General features: G+C 45.5%; 1 pseudogene; it reads left to right on the top strand.

Moving 5' to 3' along the window:
* The first annotated feature begins 3902 nt into the window (after window positions 1-3902).
* On the top strand, window positions 3903-4555 carry LOC123409010 (annotated as a pseudogene).
* The last annotated feature ends 11390 nt before the right edge of the window (window positions 4556-15945 follow it).

Genomic DNA, 15945 nt, shown 5'->3' on the forward strand with positions numbered 1-15945 from the left:
GATCAACACACATACCTACACATGCTAAACATAGCTTGCATCACATGGCAAACATACAAACATCATAACCCTCATAAGATGCATTTTCATTTGAAACTCTAGTGCATCACACACAACAAAATGCTATGCTTGCAAGCTCAAGATTATACTAGCATATGCACCTACATGCACTCCCTCTAGAGAACACACACACATGTACTTACACACACACACACACATATGCTCTCAAATACATGCATGCTTACCTTCACAAGTTTTATCTACCATGCACATAACTATAACAAGGGGTAAAACCTACTGGTGTTCACATTTTTTTGCAACACAACCTTGCTGCCCAAGCATCACAATTAACTAGCAAGGCAAAACAGCAAAAGGCAAAAACAATAGCAAGAAAAAGAAAAGAGGCTGCCCTGGGAATCGAACCCAGGACCTACTGGTCTACCACAGCACCACACAACCACTGGGCTAACACCTGCCTCTCGATAGAACAGAGGGCCTATACAGGATAAGCCATCCCGTGCTGCTACTGCTTCACAAAAAAATAGACAGACAAACAAAAGGGTTGAGGGGGGACTCGAACCCGCAACCTCACGAGAACAAGCACGAGACTCCAACCACTGCGCTAGGAATCGAAGTCTGCTAACTAGGGGAACTGTATCAAGAAAACCCGTGCCTTCAGATTACTCTACACACGCACGCACGCCGGCGACACGGAGGCGACGGTGCACTTCTCTTCTGTTGCTACTGCGCGACAGGGAGGCCGACGCCTGCTGCTGCACGTCTGCTACTCTGCCTGCACCTCTACTTCCGCTACTTCACCGAGCACCCAACATACACGTACATCTACCAACTACTGCACCACAACATACATCATCACACAGCAGCGAAGCACCTGCAGGTTCTCTGATGACAGAGATCACGGAGAAAGGGGCCGGCTTGCTCTGCTCGACAGCAACATCGTTGCTACTGCTGTGCCTAAAAGAACTACAACCACCGCCGCTAAATCAGCTACCTCCACTGCACATCACGGGATCGACACCCCACTGCCCGACAACAGTTGCTGCTGCCGAACTACACCAGAGGGAACACGGCGACAGGTTTCCTCGGATCTGGCCGATCTAGGGGGGAAGAAGGAAGGGAGGTGCTAGGTCTCACCTTGGGAGGAAGGGGGAGGCCGATCTGAAGGAGGAGGCCGGCCGGAGAGGAAGAAGAAGCCGAAGTAGTTCCTGCCCTGTCGAACCGAAGAAGAGAAGGTAGACCACCGAGTTCGCGGCGAAGACGTGGTCAGGGCCGTCGGTCCAATCGTTCCCCGGGGCTCCTAGCGCCAAGAATGGAGCGCGGGCACCTTCCCCGAGCTCCCGGACATGGTCGCCGGCGACACTCGACGGAGATGGCGGGGATAGACGCGGCGGGGGTAGACGCGGCGGGTCTGCCCTCTCTCTCTCTGCTATCTCCTTCAGAGTATTACCTTGGGGAGGAAGGGAGAGAGATGGAGATGGGGAGAAGAGAGGTGGCGGCGGCAGGAGGGATGGAGAGGAACCCTAGGCCGAGGGGGAGGCACGGACGCCCAAATTATATGGGGGGGACCTCGATGTTTGTGCATGGCGTCAACTTCCCTATCTCATAGGTACTGACGGAAAGAAGGTGCGTGGGGGGAACGACGTCAGGAAGAAGGAGGGAGGCGCCGTGGGACTGGGCTCCTGGCGCGAGGGAGGGGGAAGATGGGCCGCTAAGTGGGAGGGTGCCCACTTAGTGCGCGAGATAAGGGAAAATTAATTCCCTTAGGCATTCTATTTACTGAAAAACAAAATAGAGAAGAAGAAAAGCACAAGGAAATATCCAAGTGATAAAAATATCACAAGCACATTCCTGGAGATAGAAAAATAAGACCCATTTTAATAAAATAGAAAAGGGATTTTTGTGGCAAGCAAATATTTACAAAACAGTATTTATACCACTGTTTTGTGAATATATAGCACCTCTCAAACAAAGTTTAAAACAACAAATATCTATCTCCACAATCACCACAAAATATACTAAAACATGGACATTTTTAAAACAGGGAAGGATCAAGTTAATATTGGGCTAGAGATGAAAAGAGGGAGAGGTTTTGAAGCCTATGCAAACCACATAGTTCCTACTAGCAATTGCACCACTCCATCACTCACATGCACTAACAACACATGACATATTCATCACACCACAAATACACATGGATTCACAAAGGCACAAACACAAGACATAAGTTGGATGGGATGCATGCATGCAAAGGGAAATCAAAACAAGGTGACACACATGAAATCACATGCACATATACTCATGCCAATGACAAGGTGAACCCACTTGCAATAGGTTCCAACTAGGGAAGGTTTACATCTGGGGCACTACAAATTATCCCACACTACAAAGAAGATCTCGCCCTCGAGATCTAAGACTGAAAGAAATTGGGAAATTCAGAACGGAGGTGATCCTCGCGTTCCCACGTAGCCTCTTTATCGGAATGGTGAGACCACTGTACTTTGAGAAATTTGACAGTCTTGTTACGGGTCTTGCGCTCAGTCGCCTCGAGAACCGCTACTAGATACTCACGATAAGAAAGGTCAGGCTGAAGGTCGATGTGTTGAAGATGCACCACTACAAGAAATAGGCTCGTTTATGACAAAAAATAGTGACAACGGTTTTATTGGTCATAGATCTATGACTAAAATTTACAAAAAGGTCATGAGGTGTCTAAGAGGGTCCAAACTGTAGAAAATTTTGACCATCTCTATCAAGAAGGTCATAATTCCATTGCCCAAAAAGGTCACTGGCATGTGTAGCTCTATTTATGCCTCCATTGTAGGTCCTTCATGACAAAATTAAGAAGGTCATAGGCTTAAATAGAGGTGACTGGGCAGAAAACTCAACAATTTCGTCTACATATCTTGTATAGGTGTCGACAAGGCCACAAATGGAAAATGAATTTTACGTCCAAAGAAAACGAAAAGTCCCTTTAGCAACATTGTTTGCCATTCCAAGATGCACCCATGTGCAAAATTGTTTGACCGATTTCCTTTCGATTCCATCTGATTTCCTTCTCATTCAGTAGAAAACCGTTTAAATGAAAAAAAATAGCTTTAAAGATCAAAATTGAATAAGTTGGTTATCGTCCATTAAATGTGGTAATCTTTAGTGAAACATTTAGTGATGTCGTTTGGGAAAATATTTTTGGTACATGTTCCACAAACCCCTTCTATCTTTAGCACTTAGAAATTGTTTTAGATATCACCTTTCTCTAACCAATCATGACCCATAATCCCTCTCCCTCGGATCACACCACTGCAGACCATCTGAGCCGTTCACGCGATACGTATCCAACGTCTCTCACCCACCCATCCTTCGTGTGATAAAGACATTTAGATTGATTTCCTAATGACACTTGAATCCGCAGTACTACGAGATACGTTCGAATCGAAAAAGGTTCCACAGGTCGTATGCTACACATGAATATCCTTTCCCAAAATCAATATCTGCTTGCCGTTCACGTACATGTGCATGACGATTTTTTTTCTTTTAAGAGAAAATGTGCATAAACAAAATTGGTATGCATCTGTCTATGTACATGTTAAATCTCGAACCAATCAGGACGCAGAAAACTCTTCCCACGGATCACCCCTTGTACCAATCTGAGCCGTCCATGTCTTACCCATCTGACGTCTCTCATTCACCTCTCTTGGAATAATTGGAATGGAAAAAAAGCCCCTTCTCCCCCGTGATCTCTCTGTGTCTCTCTCTCCCCTCACGCGACTCCTCCGCCGCCGTCATCTCTGCCACTCGATTCCGGCTAGGGTTTCGGCCACCACCACTAGGTTCGTCGGGATCTACCACATCCGCACGCCGCCTGCTCGACAGAATCTCCACGCATGTCGCTGGCGTGCGGGCTGCCGCTGCTGGAGTGTGTCTACTGCCTGGGGTGCGCGCGGTGGGCGTGGAAGCGGTGCGTCCGCACGGGCTACCACGACAGCGCCACCTGAGGCCATGCCGCCGCCGCCGACTTCGCGCCCGTCCGCCGGATGTGCCGCCTCGTCATGGCCAACTACAAGCCCGACCTCGCCGCCCCGCTCCTCGACCCCTCCAATGTCGTGCGCCGCCACACCTACGCCGACACCGGGGGCCGGGTCACGCCCTACCTGCTCTACCTCGACCTCGGCCGCTCCGGGGCCTCAACCTCGGCGGCGAGTCCGACTACGCGCTGCTCCTCGACAACCGCCTCGGCAAGTGCCGCTTCGACGACGGCTACGTCCACAACGGCCTCCTCCGGGCCGCCGGCTGGGTGCTCGACAAGGAGTGCGACCTGCTCCGGGACCTCCTCGACCGGTACCCCGACTACACGCTCACCTTCACGGGCCACTCCCTCAGCGCTGTCATCAGAAATTGGTTGCAGAAGTTATCAGAATTGGTTACATGCCTGTCATCAGAATTTATTTTTGTTCAGTGCTGCTACTGCTGTCAGACAACATACCTGCTCTGCTTCTCACTTCTGAATAGGATAGACATTGCATTGCTCACCAACTGATTTGCTTACTTGCTTGCTGCTTATAATATAGTTGCAGAAGTTTCCTACATGTCTGTCTGAATTTTGTTTAAGTGCTTGCTTGCTTGCTGCTACAAATTCAGTTGCTGCTACTGTTATGCTGCTAGAATACTGTTATGTGCCTCTCTGAATTTTGTTGAGTTCTTGCTTGCTGCTACAAATTCGGTATATTAGAATTCCGTTATGTGCCTCTCTGAATTTTATTGAGTTCTTGCTTGCTGCTACAAATTCAGTATATTAGAATTCCGTTATGTGCCTCTCTGAATTTTGTTGATTGTTTGCTGCTACAAATTCCGTTATAATGGCCCTGCAAGAACAAGACCCACAAGTGTCAGCTGCTATGCTGCACATCTGCATATAAGTATGCCCTTTTGCTCTGGGCTTGGGCATCCTTGCCATTGTGTCTGCTTCTCTGCTGAAGTATTGGCTCTTGACAAAGGTAAGAGCCTTCTGGTCTTTCTACTCTCTACATCCTTAGAGTTAGAGCATAAACTTGCTGCAGTTTAAGATCATGTTTATGGTGGCACGCAGGATACTGAAGTGCAATAGCTTACGTTCTATTTGTTCTGAAATGAAAAAACGGCTCTAGTTTTAGACATTTTATTTCATTTATCAGGCATGAAATATGTGCATCCATGTGAAGTTGGAACATACTGATGATATTAACACATATTACTACATCTTCCTATTTTACTCTGAAAGAAGCGTCTGTTGTTTGCAAAGATAAGAGAGGCTTCTTGTCTTTCTACTAGTAGATCATTAACTTGCTAAATCTATAGATCGCCTGAAGCGCATACTTTACTTTCTGTTTGTTCTGAAAAAACATGCTCCAGTATTGGACATCTTTCTTTGATTTATCTGACATCAAATAGATGCATCCATGTGAGGTTGAAACCGACTGCTCATAATAACACACACTACTACATCTTCATATTTTAGGCTCATAATAACCGACTGATCGCCAGTGACACCTGCATCAGCGACGACAATGACTGCTTGGTTCTTTGCTATAAGTATTCCTCCATCATCCTATTCCTTGTCCAAAAGTCTAGGTTTCTAAGATTCCTATCTCTCCAAGGTTCCCCTCCAACTGAATCTTTTGTTGTATTGTGTTAGATGATTGTAAAATTGACAAGACTTTCTATAAAAAAACATTCTTGTTTAGGCACTATGCCACTGCTAAGATTATTTTCATCTAGGAACCTTAATGTTTCCCCCTACTTTTTCTGCAAAATGTCTAAATTTAGTTGAGTCGGGAAGACGGGAGATTTCTGTTTGAAAAGCGTTCATATATCTTTGTTGTTTGGATTTGTTCAGTATTATTGTTGCTACAAAATAGTGTTTTCATGATGAAAAAGTGGACTGCTACTGGAGAAAAATATTTGTCAAATGAGTTGAAAGTGTCTACATTGCATCAAATAAAGTGGTGCAAGGTATTCAGGTTTCTGCTACAAATGAGAATTTACATAGGGTTTGGCATTAACTTAGGCTTAATTGTTATCGTGTTGATTGTTTCTCTTTCTTAGTTTCAGAAGCATGTGTATTGTTGGACTGTTCATAAAAAATTTTGACTATGGATTTCTATGGGATTACATCTCAATCAACCTCATGTTGATGCAGTGCCAAAATTAATTCAGTATCTTTTTTGTATTTTATTTTTCTCAAATACCACCCACCCTCAATTGTCTGTTCTTTCATATGTGGTAGAAGATGAAACAGCGTGAACAGACAGTAGTATCTCTTTCTAGTGATGATGATATTTTCTGTTCTGTTTGAGGGAGAAGACAAGTGTACACAAACCATTCGGGCAACCGTTGTACTTGCTGCACTGGAGTACATTTTTATTTCCTATCATTCCACGTGAGCAGTGAGTATGTTCATGTTTTCTAGAAATGTTGAAGCTATGCCCATTTACATCTTGTATTGTGCTGAAATGGTGGATGTAAATATTGTTGGCTCTATTTTTTTACCAAAATTACTTGAATTTTTCGGTTGCCACCAAACCTGTGTGAACAAAATCAGTGTCCATACCTCCTTTATGAAGGTAGAAGCTCCTGATGGAAACATATACAACATTCAGGTTACCAAACATATACAACATACTGTACCTATGGATCTCCCTCATGTTTACTGCTACAAAATTGGTTAAAAATTGGTGCGCCTAAGTTTTGGCCCTCAATCCCATTTATTAGTTTCTTCTTAAGCATGTACATGATCGGCCAAGTAGTACCAGCAAATTACTAATTAAATTTCCGCAAAAAATTGCTAAAATTCAGTGTAGAGAACGAACTATGCTATTTTTAAACTTTTGGATAAACAAATGGTTATGATGGCTGACAAATACACACGCAAATTAGATATTCCAGAAATTTACCATAGAAAAATCCAGAATCATTTCATAACTATGGATGCCTAGTGCACTTAGTTGATTTTGAGCAACCTAAAATGAGGCAGTAAACATTCGTACAAATTCTTTGACAAAAAAAGTATGAATTGAAGAGATCTAGGAGACACTAGAAATCAGACATGCATGCAAATTAGTTAGCCTGTGTGTGGTTGGAAATAAATGCAACCGTGGGGCAGCTGCCAACTTGTGAATCCCTGCCCTTAACCTTCCTGCAAGGCAATTAAGCACATTCAATCTTTGTGGTCATAAGTCATAACTAGATGAATGAGAAAACAATTTTATAATGTTTTATCATTGGTTATCGTGCATGTAATTTTACTAGTTTCTTTGGTCTGAAAGCCTTACCATCATTTTGTTCTTGCAGAAGGCAATGGTAAGAGCATATTGTGCAGAGGAAGAGGATGAGAAGAAACTTGTGGTTCTCATCCAATCTTTGTGGAACTCTCTTTATGTGCGATTATGCACTTGGTCGGTCCTTTTTTCTTGCACTTGCAGAAAATTCTGTTGTGCACATGTAAAATTATTTTGATGTGCCCTTGTTAGGCGTTGAACCTTAATGCTTGGAGTCGGTGGATGATGTTTTGTATTTATGTGATATGCTACTGAAATGAAATATACGTTTTATTTGCAAACTTTTATTCTGTTATACTTATTTTTAATGGGCCTATCCTGAGATATGCGTGCTTCTAGAAAAAAAATGCTTCAACCCAAACAAATCAGACATTTTTAATAGTAAAATAGGTATTGGGCTAGGATCTGAAATTTATGATGATTCCATTTGGTCACTAGCAATGCCACGTCAGCTTGGCCACGTCAGATCCTACGTGGCTCACACAAATGGGTAATGACCAAATCAAAAATGTGGTCAATAGAGACCTGTGACCAAAATTTTAGAAAAGTCATGTTTGTTCATTCTTGACGGCCAACTGTTGACGTTGTAAATTTGGTCAAAAAAAGGTCAATAAACGACAACAATGACGAATCAATGACCAATATAGGGAGTCATAATTGACCTTATTTCTTGTAGTGCACAGTGCGCTCGGGGGTCTTGAAATACCTCCGAAGCTGAGAAACATGGAACACATCATGGACATTTGCAAAGGTTGACGGAAGCTCGAGCTGGTACGCAAGGTCGCCTCTCTTGCCAACCACTCTGAACGGACCAACGAAACGAGGCGCAAGCTTGCCTTTGATGCCAAAGCGCTGCATACCCTTCATAGGCGACACCTTGAGATAGACAAAGTCATCAAGCTCATAAGACATGTCACGGTGCTTGCTATCGTAATAGCTCTTCTGACGGGACTGAGATGCTCTGAGGTTGTCGCGAATGATCTGACACATCTCCTCAGCTTCTTCTATCATATCATTGCCAAGGATCTGACGCTCGCCGGTCTTGGACCAGTTGAGCGGAGTACGGCACTTTCTACCATAGAGAATCTCAAACGGAGCCTTGCCAGAACTAGCTTGATAACTGTTGTTATACGAGAACTCCGCGAAAGGCAGACAATCTTCCCACTTCATGCCAAAAGAGATAACACGGGCTCTCAACATATCCTCAAGAACTTGATTCACTCTCTCCACTTGACCACTAGTCTAAGGGTGGAACGATGTGCTGAAGCGGATCTTCGTGCCCATAGCAGACTAAAAGGAGTCCCAGAACATGGAATTGAGGATACTTCCGCGATCTGACGAGATCATCGTAGGTATGCCGTGCAAAGAGACAATCCTGGAGGTGTACAACTCTGCCAGCTGAGCTGCTGAATTGGACTCCTTGACTGGAAGGAAATGAGCCACTTTACTCAACTTGTCGATGACGACGAAGATAGCATCATTGCCCTTCTTGGACTTTGGAAACCCGGTGACGAAATCCATCTCAATGTGATCAAACTTCCACTCAGGAATCGGCAAAGGCTGCAAGAGGCCTGCTAGGCGTTGATGTTCTGCTTTCACTCTTCGACATACATCACACTCGTTTACGAACTGAGCAATCTCACGTTTCATACGAGTCCACCAGAATGTCTGCTTCAAGTCATGGTACATTTTGGAGCTTCCAGGATGAATAGAGAGCAGAGAGTTATGAGCTTCTTCCATGATCACCCTCCTGAGATCACCTTTCAGGACGACAAGGCGATCCTCGAAAAACAACGTGTCCCTGGCATCAACAGTGAAGCACTTATACTTGAGGAGACTCTTTCCCACGCCAATCTTGACCTTCTTCACCATAGCGTCAAGAAGCTGAGCTGCACTGACCTTATCTTCCAATGTAGGAGAGATCTGAAGGTTCACAAGAAAACCCTGAGGTACTAGCTAAAGGTTGAGCTTCATGAAAGGCTCACAAAGACCCGGCTGGAGAGGTTGCAGAATTAGACTGTTGCAATATGCCTTCCTGCTCAATGCATCCGCCACAACATTTGCCTTACCTGGCGTGTACTCAACACTCGGATTAAAATCCTGGAGCATTTCCACCCAACGTGTTTGCCGAAGATTCAAGTTAGGCTGAGTGAAGATGTACTTGAGACTCTTGTGATCGGTGAAAACTTCAACCTTACGTTCCAACAAGAGATGTCTCCAAGTCATCAAGGCGTGTACCACTGCTGCTAGCTCGAGATTGTGCACAGGATAGTTCTTCTCCGCAGGCTTCAACTGCCTGGAGGTATAAGCAACCACCTTCCTATCTTGCATCAAGACTACACCAAGACCCTGTAGAGAAGCGTCGCAAAAGACCTGGTACGGCTTGGAATCATCTGGAGGAGCCAGGACCGGAGTGGAGATAAGCTTCTCTTTGAGTGTATCGAAGGCCAGTTGACACCCTCGAGACCAAGCATACTTAACACCCTTCTGAAGAAGACTAGAGAGCGGCGCGATCTTGGAGAAGTTCTCAATGAACCTTCTGCAATATCCAGCAAGCCCGAGAAAGCTTCGAAGCTACTTCACATTCTGCGGAGGCTCCCATTCAACAATGGCTTGAACCTTGGACGGATCAACCTTAATGCCCTCGGCAGAGATAATATGCCCAAGATAAAACACTTCTTTCAGCAAGAACTCGCACTTGGAAAACTTGGCATACAGCTTGTACTCTCTCAGTTTATCAAGCACCAATCTGAGATGTTTTTCATGTTCTTCCTCAGTCTCAGAAAAGACTAGAATGTCGTCGAGATAGAGAAAGACAAATTCATTCTTGTATGGGGAGAAAATATAGTTCATCAATTGACAAAATGTCGGAGGAGCATTAGCCAGACCAAAAGACATGACCGTATACTCATACGAGCCAAAACTAGTCATGAATGCCGTCTTCGGAATGTCTTCCTCGCAAATGCGAATTTGATGATAGCCCATTATGAGATCAAGCTTGGAGAATACTTTAGCACCTTTCAACTGTTCGAACAACTCAGTTATGTTCGGAAGTGGATATTTGTTCTTGATTGTCTTTTTGTTCAATGGACGGTAATCGACACACAGCCGGTCCAAGCCATCCTTTTTCTTGACAAATAGAACACCACAGCCCCACGGAGACGAGCTCGGTCTGATCAAACCCAAACGCTCCTGCTCATCGAGTTGCCTCTTAAGTTCCTTCAATTCTTCTGGACCTAGTTTGTACGGCCGTTTGCACACTGGCTCTGTGCCTGGCTCAAGCTCAATGACAAACTCAACTTCACGGTGCGAAGGCATGCCTGGCAGCTCTTCAGGAAACACATCTTGATATTCGCAGACCACTGGGACTTGCTCAATAGGATTGATCTCACCCTTTTCATTCAAGGAGAACAGACGGATTGTATCATCGCGTGCCACGAATATAATCACATCCTCTGAAGAGTGGGTAAGCTTCACTTCTTTCGCTTCACAATCAATTGACGCCTTGTTCATGGCCAACCAGTCCATACCAAGAATCAAGTCGATGTCGGAATTGCCCAAGACAATAGGAGACGCCAGAAAAGAATAACTGCCTATCTTGACAGAAGCATCCGGAACCCTCATGTGCGAACTCATGCGCATACCCGGAGAAACCACACGGAAGGGACTATCCAAATGAATTGCAGGAATATCATGCTTAGCTATGAAAGGCTTGGAGATGAAGCAATGCGAAGCACCAGAATCAAATAACACTTTAGCAGGAATATCATTGACGAGGAGGTTACCCATGATCACATCAAAGGAGTTGTCTGCTTCAGCTGCGTTCACCATGGTTACTCGAGCTGATCTGGGGTTGAATTTGACAAGAGCGTTGCTTGGAGGTTTGCCTGGAGGACGAGGCGACAGACGGAGCTGAGAAGTACATTTCTTGGCATAGTGACCCTTTTGCCTGCATTTGTGACAAGTGACATCTCCTGGCTGCCGGAACTGAATCTGAGGAGGCCCTTGCTTCTGATGCTGGTATCTCTGCTGAAAGCCAGGGTTGGGTGGGTGGGAAGAACCACGTGTTGGTTAACGTAGCATAAATTCAAAATTTTCCTACGCATATTCAGATCTCCCCATGGAGAGAGCAGCAACGAGAGAGGGGTAAGAGCATCTTCATACCTTTGAAGATCGCTAAGAGGAAGCGTTACTAGAACGCGGTTGATGGAGTCGTACTCGCGGCGATTCAGATCGCGGTGTGATTCCTATCTAATGTCGAACTACGGCACCTCCGCGTTCAACACATGTGCAGCCCGGTGACGTCTCCCGCACCTTGATCCTGCAAGGAGGAGGGAGAGGTTGGGGAAGAACTCCAGCAATACGACGGCGTGGTGTCCATGGAGAGACGAGGTCTCCCGGCAGGGCTTCGCCAAGCACCGGCAGAGAGGAGGAGGAAGAAGGGCAGGGCTGCGCCAAGGGAGAGGGAGAAGTCTATCTCCCAAGGGCCAAAAACCCCTCTATATTTATAGGAGGAGGAGGAGGGGCTGCGCCACTCCTAGGGTTCCCTCCCTAGGGGCCGCCGGCCACCAGATGGGAAAAGGGAGGCGGCGGCTAGGGTGGGAGGGGGTGGCGCACCACCTGGTGGGCCTAAGGCCCACCGGCGCCTAGGGTTGCCCCCTCTCCCCAATACCTGCGCATTGGCCTGGGTGTGGGAGGCGCACCAACCCACCTAGGGTCTGGTTCCCTCCCGCACTTGGCCCATCTAGCCTCTTGGGGTCGTTGCACCCCTTCGGTGGACCCTCGGGGCCACCTCCGGTGGTCCCGGTGGTCCCAGTACGTTACCAGTGATGCCCGAAACACTTCCGGCGTCCGAACCCATCCATCCTATATATCAATCTTTACATCTGGACCATTCCAGAGCTCCTCGTGTCGTCCGGGATCTCATCCAGGACTCCGAACAACTTTCGGTAACCTCATATAACAATTCCCTATAACCCTAGCGTCATCGAACCTTAAGTGTGTAGACCCTACGGGTTCGGGAGACAGGCAGACATGACCGAGACACCTCTCCGGCCAATAACCATCAGCGGGGTCTGGATACCCATGGTGGCTCCCACTTGCTCCATGATGATCTTATCGGATGAACCACGATGTCAAGGATTCAATCAATCCCGTATACAATTCCCTTTGTCTGTCGGTATAGAACTTGCCCGAGATTCGATCGTCGGTATACCTATACCTTGTTCAATCTCGTTACCGGTAAGTCTCTTTACTCGTTCCGTAGCATGTCATCGTGTGACTAACTCCTTAGTCATATTGAGCTCATGATGATGTTCTACCGAGTGGGCCCAGAGATACCTCTCTGTCACTCGAAGTGACAAATCCCGATCTCGATTCGTACCAACCCAACAGACACTTTCAGAGATACCCGTAGTGCACCTTTATAGTCACCCAGTTACATTGTGACGTTTGATACACCCAAAGCACTCCTACGGTATCCGGGAGTTGCACAATCTCACGGTCGAAGGAAAAGCCACTTGACATTAGAAAAGCTTTAGCATACAAACAATACGATCTAGTGCTATGCTTAGGATTGGGTCTTGTCCATCACATCATTCTCCCAATGATGTGATCTCGTTATCAATGACATCTAATGTCCATGATCGGGAAACCATGATCATCTATTGACTAACGAGCTAGCCAACTAGAGGCTTGCTAGGGACACATTGTGATCTATTTATTCACACATGTATTACTGTTTCCTGTTAATACAATTATAGCATGAACAATAGACTATTATCATGAACAAGGAAATATGATAATAACCATTTTATTATTGCCTCTAGGGCATATTTCCAACAGTCTCCCACTTGCACTAGAGTCAATAATCTACTTACATTGTGATGTATCGAACACCCATAGCATTATGGTGTTGATCATGTTTTGCTCGTGGAAGAGGTTTAGTCAACGGGTCTGCAACATTCAGATCCGTGTGTACTTTACAAATATCTAGCACTCCACTCTGGACATGGTCCTGGATGGAGTTGTAGCGGCGTTTGATGTGCTTCATCTTCTGGTGAAACCTGGGCTCCTTGGCTATGGCAATGGCCCCAGTGTTATCACAGAAGAGTGTCATTGGACCCGATGCGCTTGGGACCACTCCAAGGTCGGTGATGAGCTCCTTCATCAAAATTCCTTCATGAGCCGCTTCTGAAGCAGCTATATACTGCGCTTCACATGTAGATGCTGCCACGACTTCTTGCTTGCTGCTGCACCAGCTCACTGCCCCACCATTCAAAACATATACATATCCGGTCTGTGACTTAGAGTCATCCGGATCTGTGTCGAAGCTAGCGTCGGCGTAACCCTTTACGACGAGCTCTTCCTCACCTCCATAAACGAGAAACATTTCCTTAGTCCTTTTCAGGTACTTAAGGATATTCTTGACCGCTGTCCAGTGTACCATACCGGGATCACTTTAGTACCTCCCTACCAAACTTATGGCAATGTTTATATCAGGTCTGGTACACAGCATGGCATACATTAGAGAGCCCACGGCTGAAGCGTAGGGGATAGAACTCATCTTCTCTCTAACTGCTGCCGTGGTCGGTGACTGAGTCTTACTCAATCTCATACCTTGCAAAACTGGCAACAACCCTTTCTTTGAGTTTTCCATATTGAACTTCTTCAATATCCTGTCAAGGTATGTACTTTGCGAAAGACCTATGAGGCGTCTTGATCTATCTCTATAGATCTTGATGCCTAATATGTATGCAGCTTCTCCAAGGTCCTTCATTGAAAAACTCTTGTTCAAATAGACCTTTATGCTCTCCAACATCTCTATGTTCTTCCCCATCAATAATATGTCATCCACATACAGTATGAGGAAAGCTACAGAGCTCCCACTCACTTTCTTGTACAGACAGGCTTCTCCGTAAACCTATATGAACCCAAACGCTTTAATCACCTCATTAAAGCGAATGTTCCAACTCCGAGATGCTTGCACCACCCATAGATGGAGCGTTGGAGCTTGCACACTTTGTTAGCACCCTTAGGGTCGACAAAACCTTCTGGTTGCATCATATACAACTCTTCCTTAAGGTTCCCGTTAAGGAACGTTGTTTTGACGTCCATTTATCAAATTTCATAATCATAAAATACGGCAATTGCTAACATGATTCGGACTGATTTCAGCTTCCCTACGGGAGAGAAAGTCTCTTCGTAGTCAACTCCTTGAATTTGTCGAAAACCCTTTGCGACAAGTCGAGCTTTGTAAACGGTTACATCACCGTTTGGATCAGTCTTCTTCTTGAAGATCCATTTATTTTCTATGGCTCGCCGGTCATCGGGCAAGTCCACCAAAGTCCATACTTTGTTCTCATACATGGATCCTATCTCGGATTTCATAGCTTCAAGCCATTTGTTGGAATCCGGGCCCGCCATCGCTTCTTCATAGTTTGAAGGTTCACCGTTGTCTAACAACATGATTTCCATCACAGGGTTGTCGTACCACTCTGGTGCGGAGCGTGCCCTTGTGGACCTTCGCGGTTCAGTAGTAACTTGATCCGAAGCTTCATGATCATCATCATTAACTTCCTCTTCAGTTGGTGTAGGCGCCACAGGAACAACTTCCCGCGCTGCGCTACTATCCTGTTCGAGAGGGGGTGTAATTACCTCATCAAGTTCTACCTTCCTCCCACTTACTTCTTTCGAGAGAAACTCTTTCTCTAGAAAGGATCCATTATTGGCAACAAAGGTTTTACCTTCGGATCTAAGATAGAAGGTATACCCAATAGTTTCCTTAGGGTATCCTATGAATACGCATTTCTCCGCTTTGGGTTCGAGCTTTTCTGGTTGAAGTTTCTTCACATAAGCATCGCAGCCCCAAACTTTAAGAAACGACAACTTAGGTTTCTTGCCAAACCATAGTTCATAAGGTGTCGTCTCAAGGGATTTAGACGGTGCCCTATTTAAAGTGAATGGTGCAGTTTCTAATGCGTATCCCCAAAATGATAGCGGTAAGTCGGTAAGAGACATCATAGATCGTACCATATCTAATAAAGTGCGATTACGATGTTCAGACACTCCGTTGTGTTGCGGTGTGCCAGGCGGCGTCAGTTGTGAAACAATTCCACACTTCCTTAGGTGTGTGCCAAACTCATGACTCAAATATTCTCCTCCACGATCAGATCGTAGACATTTAATTTTCCTGACACGTTGATTCTCAACCTCACTCTGAAATTCCTTGAACTTTTCAAATGTCTCAAATTTGTGCTTCATGAAATAGATATACCCATACCTACTCAAATCATCGGTGAGAGTGAGAACATAACGATAGCCACCGCGAGCTTCAACGTTCATTGGACCACACACATCAGTATGTTATTATTTCCAATAAGTCGGTCGCTCTCTCCATTATTCCTGAGAATGGAGTCTTAGTCATCTTGCCCATGAGGCACGGTTCGCATGTATCAAATGATTCAAAGTCAAGAGACTCTAATAGTCCATCAGTATGGAGCTTCTTCATGCGCTTAACGCCGATATGACCAAGGCGGCAGTGCCACAAGTATGTGGGACTATCATTATCAACTTTACATCTTTTGGTACTCACACTATGAATATGCGTAACATC

The sequence above is a fragment of the Hordeum vulgare genome, chromosome 7H, assembly GCF_904849725.1.
Source record: "Hordeum vulgare subsp. vulgare chromosome 7H, MorexV3_pseudomolecules_assembly, whole genome shotgun sequence".
NCBI lineage: Eukaryota > Viridiplantae > Streptophyta > Magnoliopsida > Poales > Poaceae > Hordeum > Hordeum vulgare.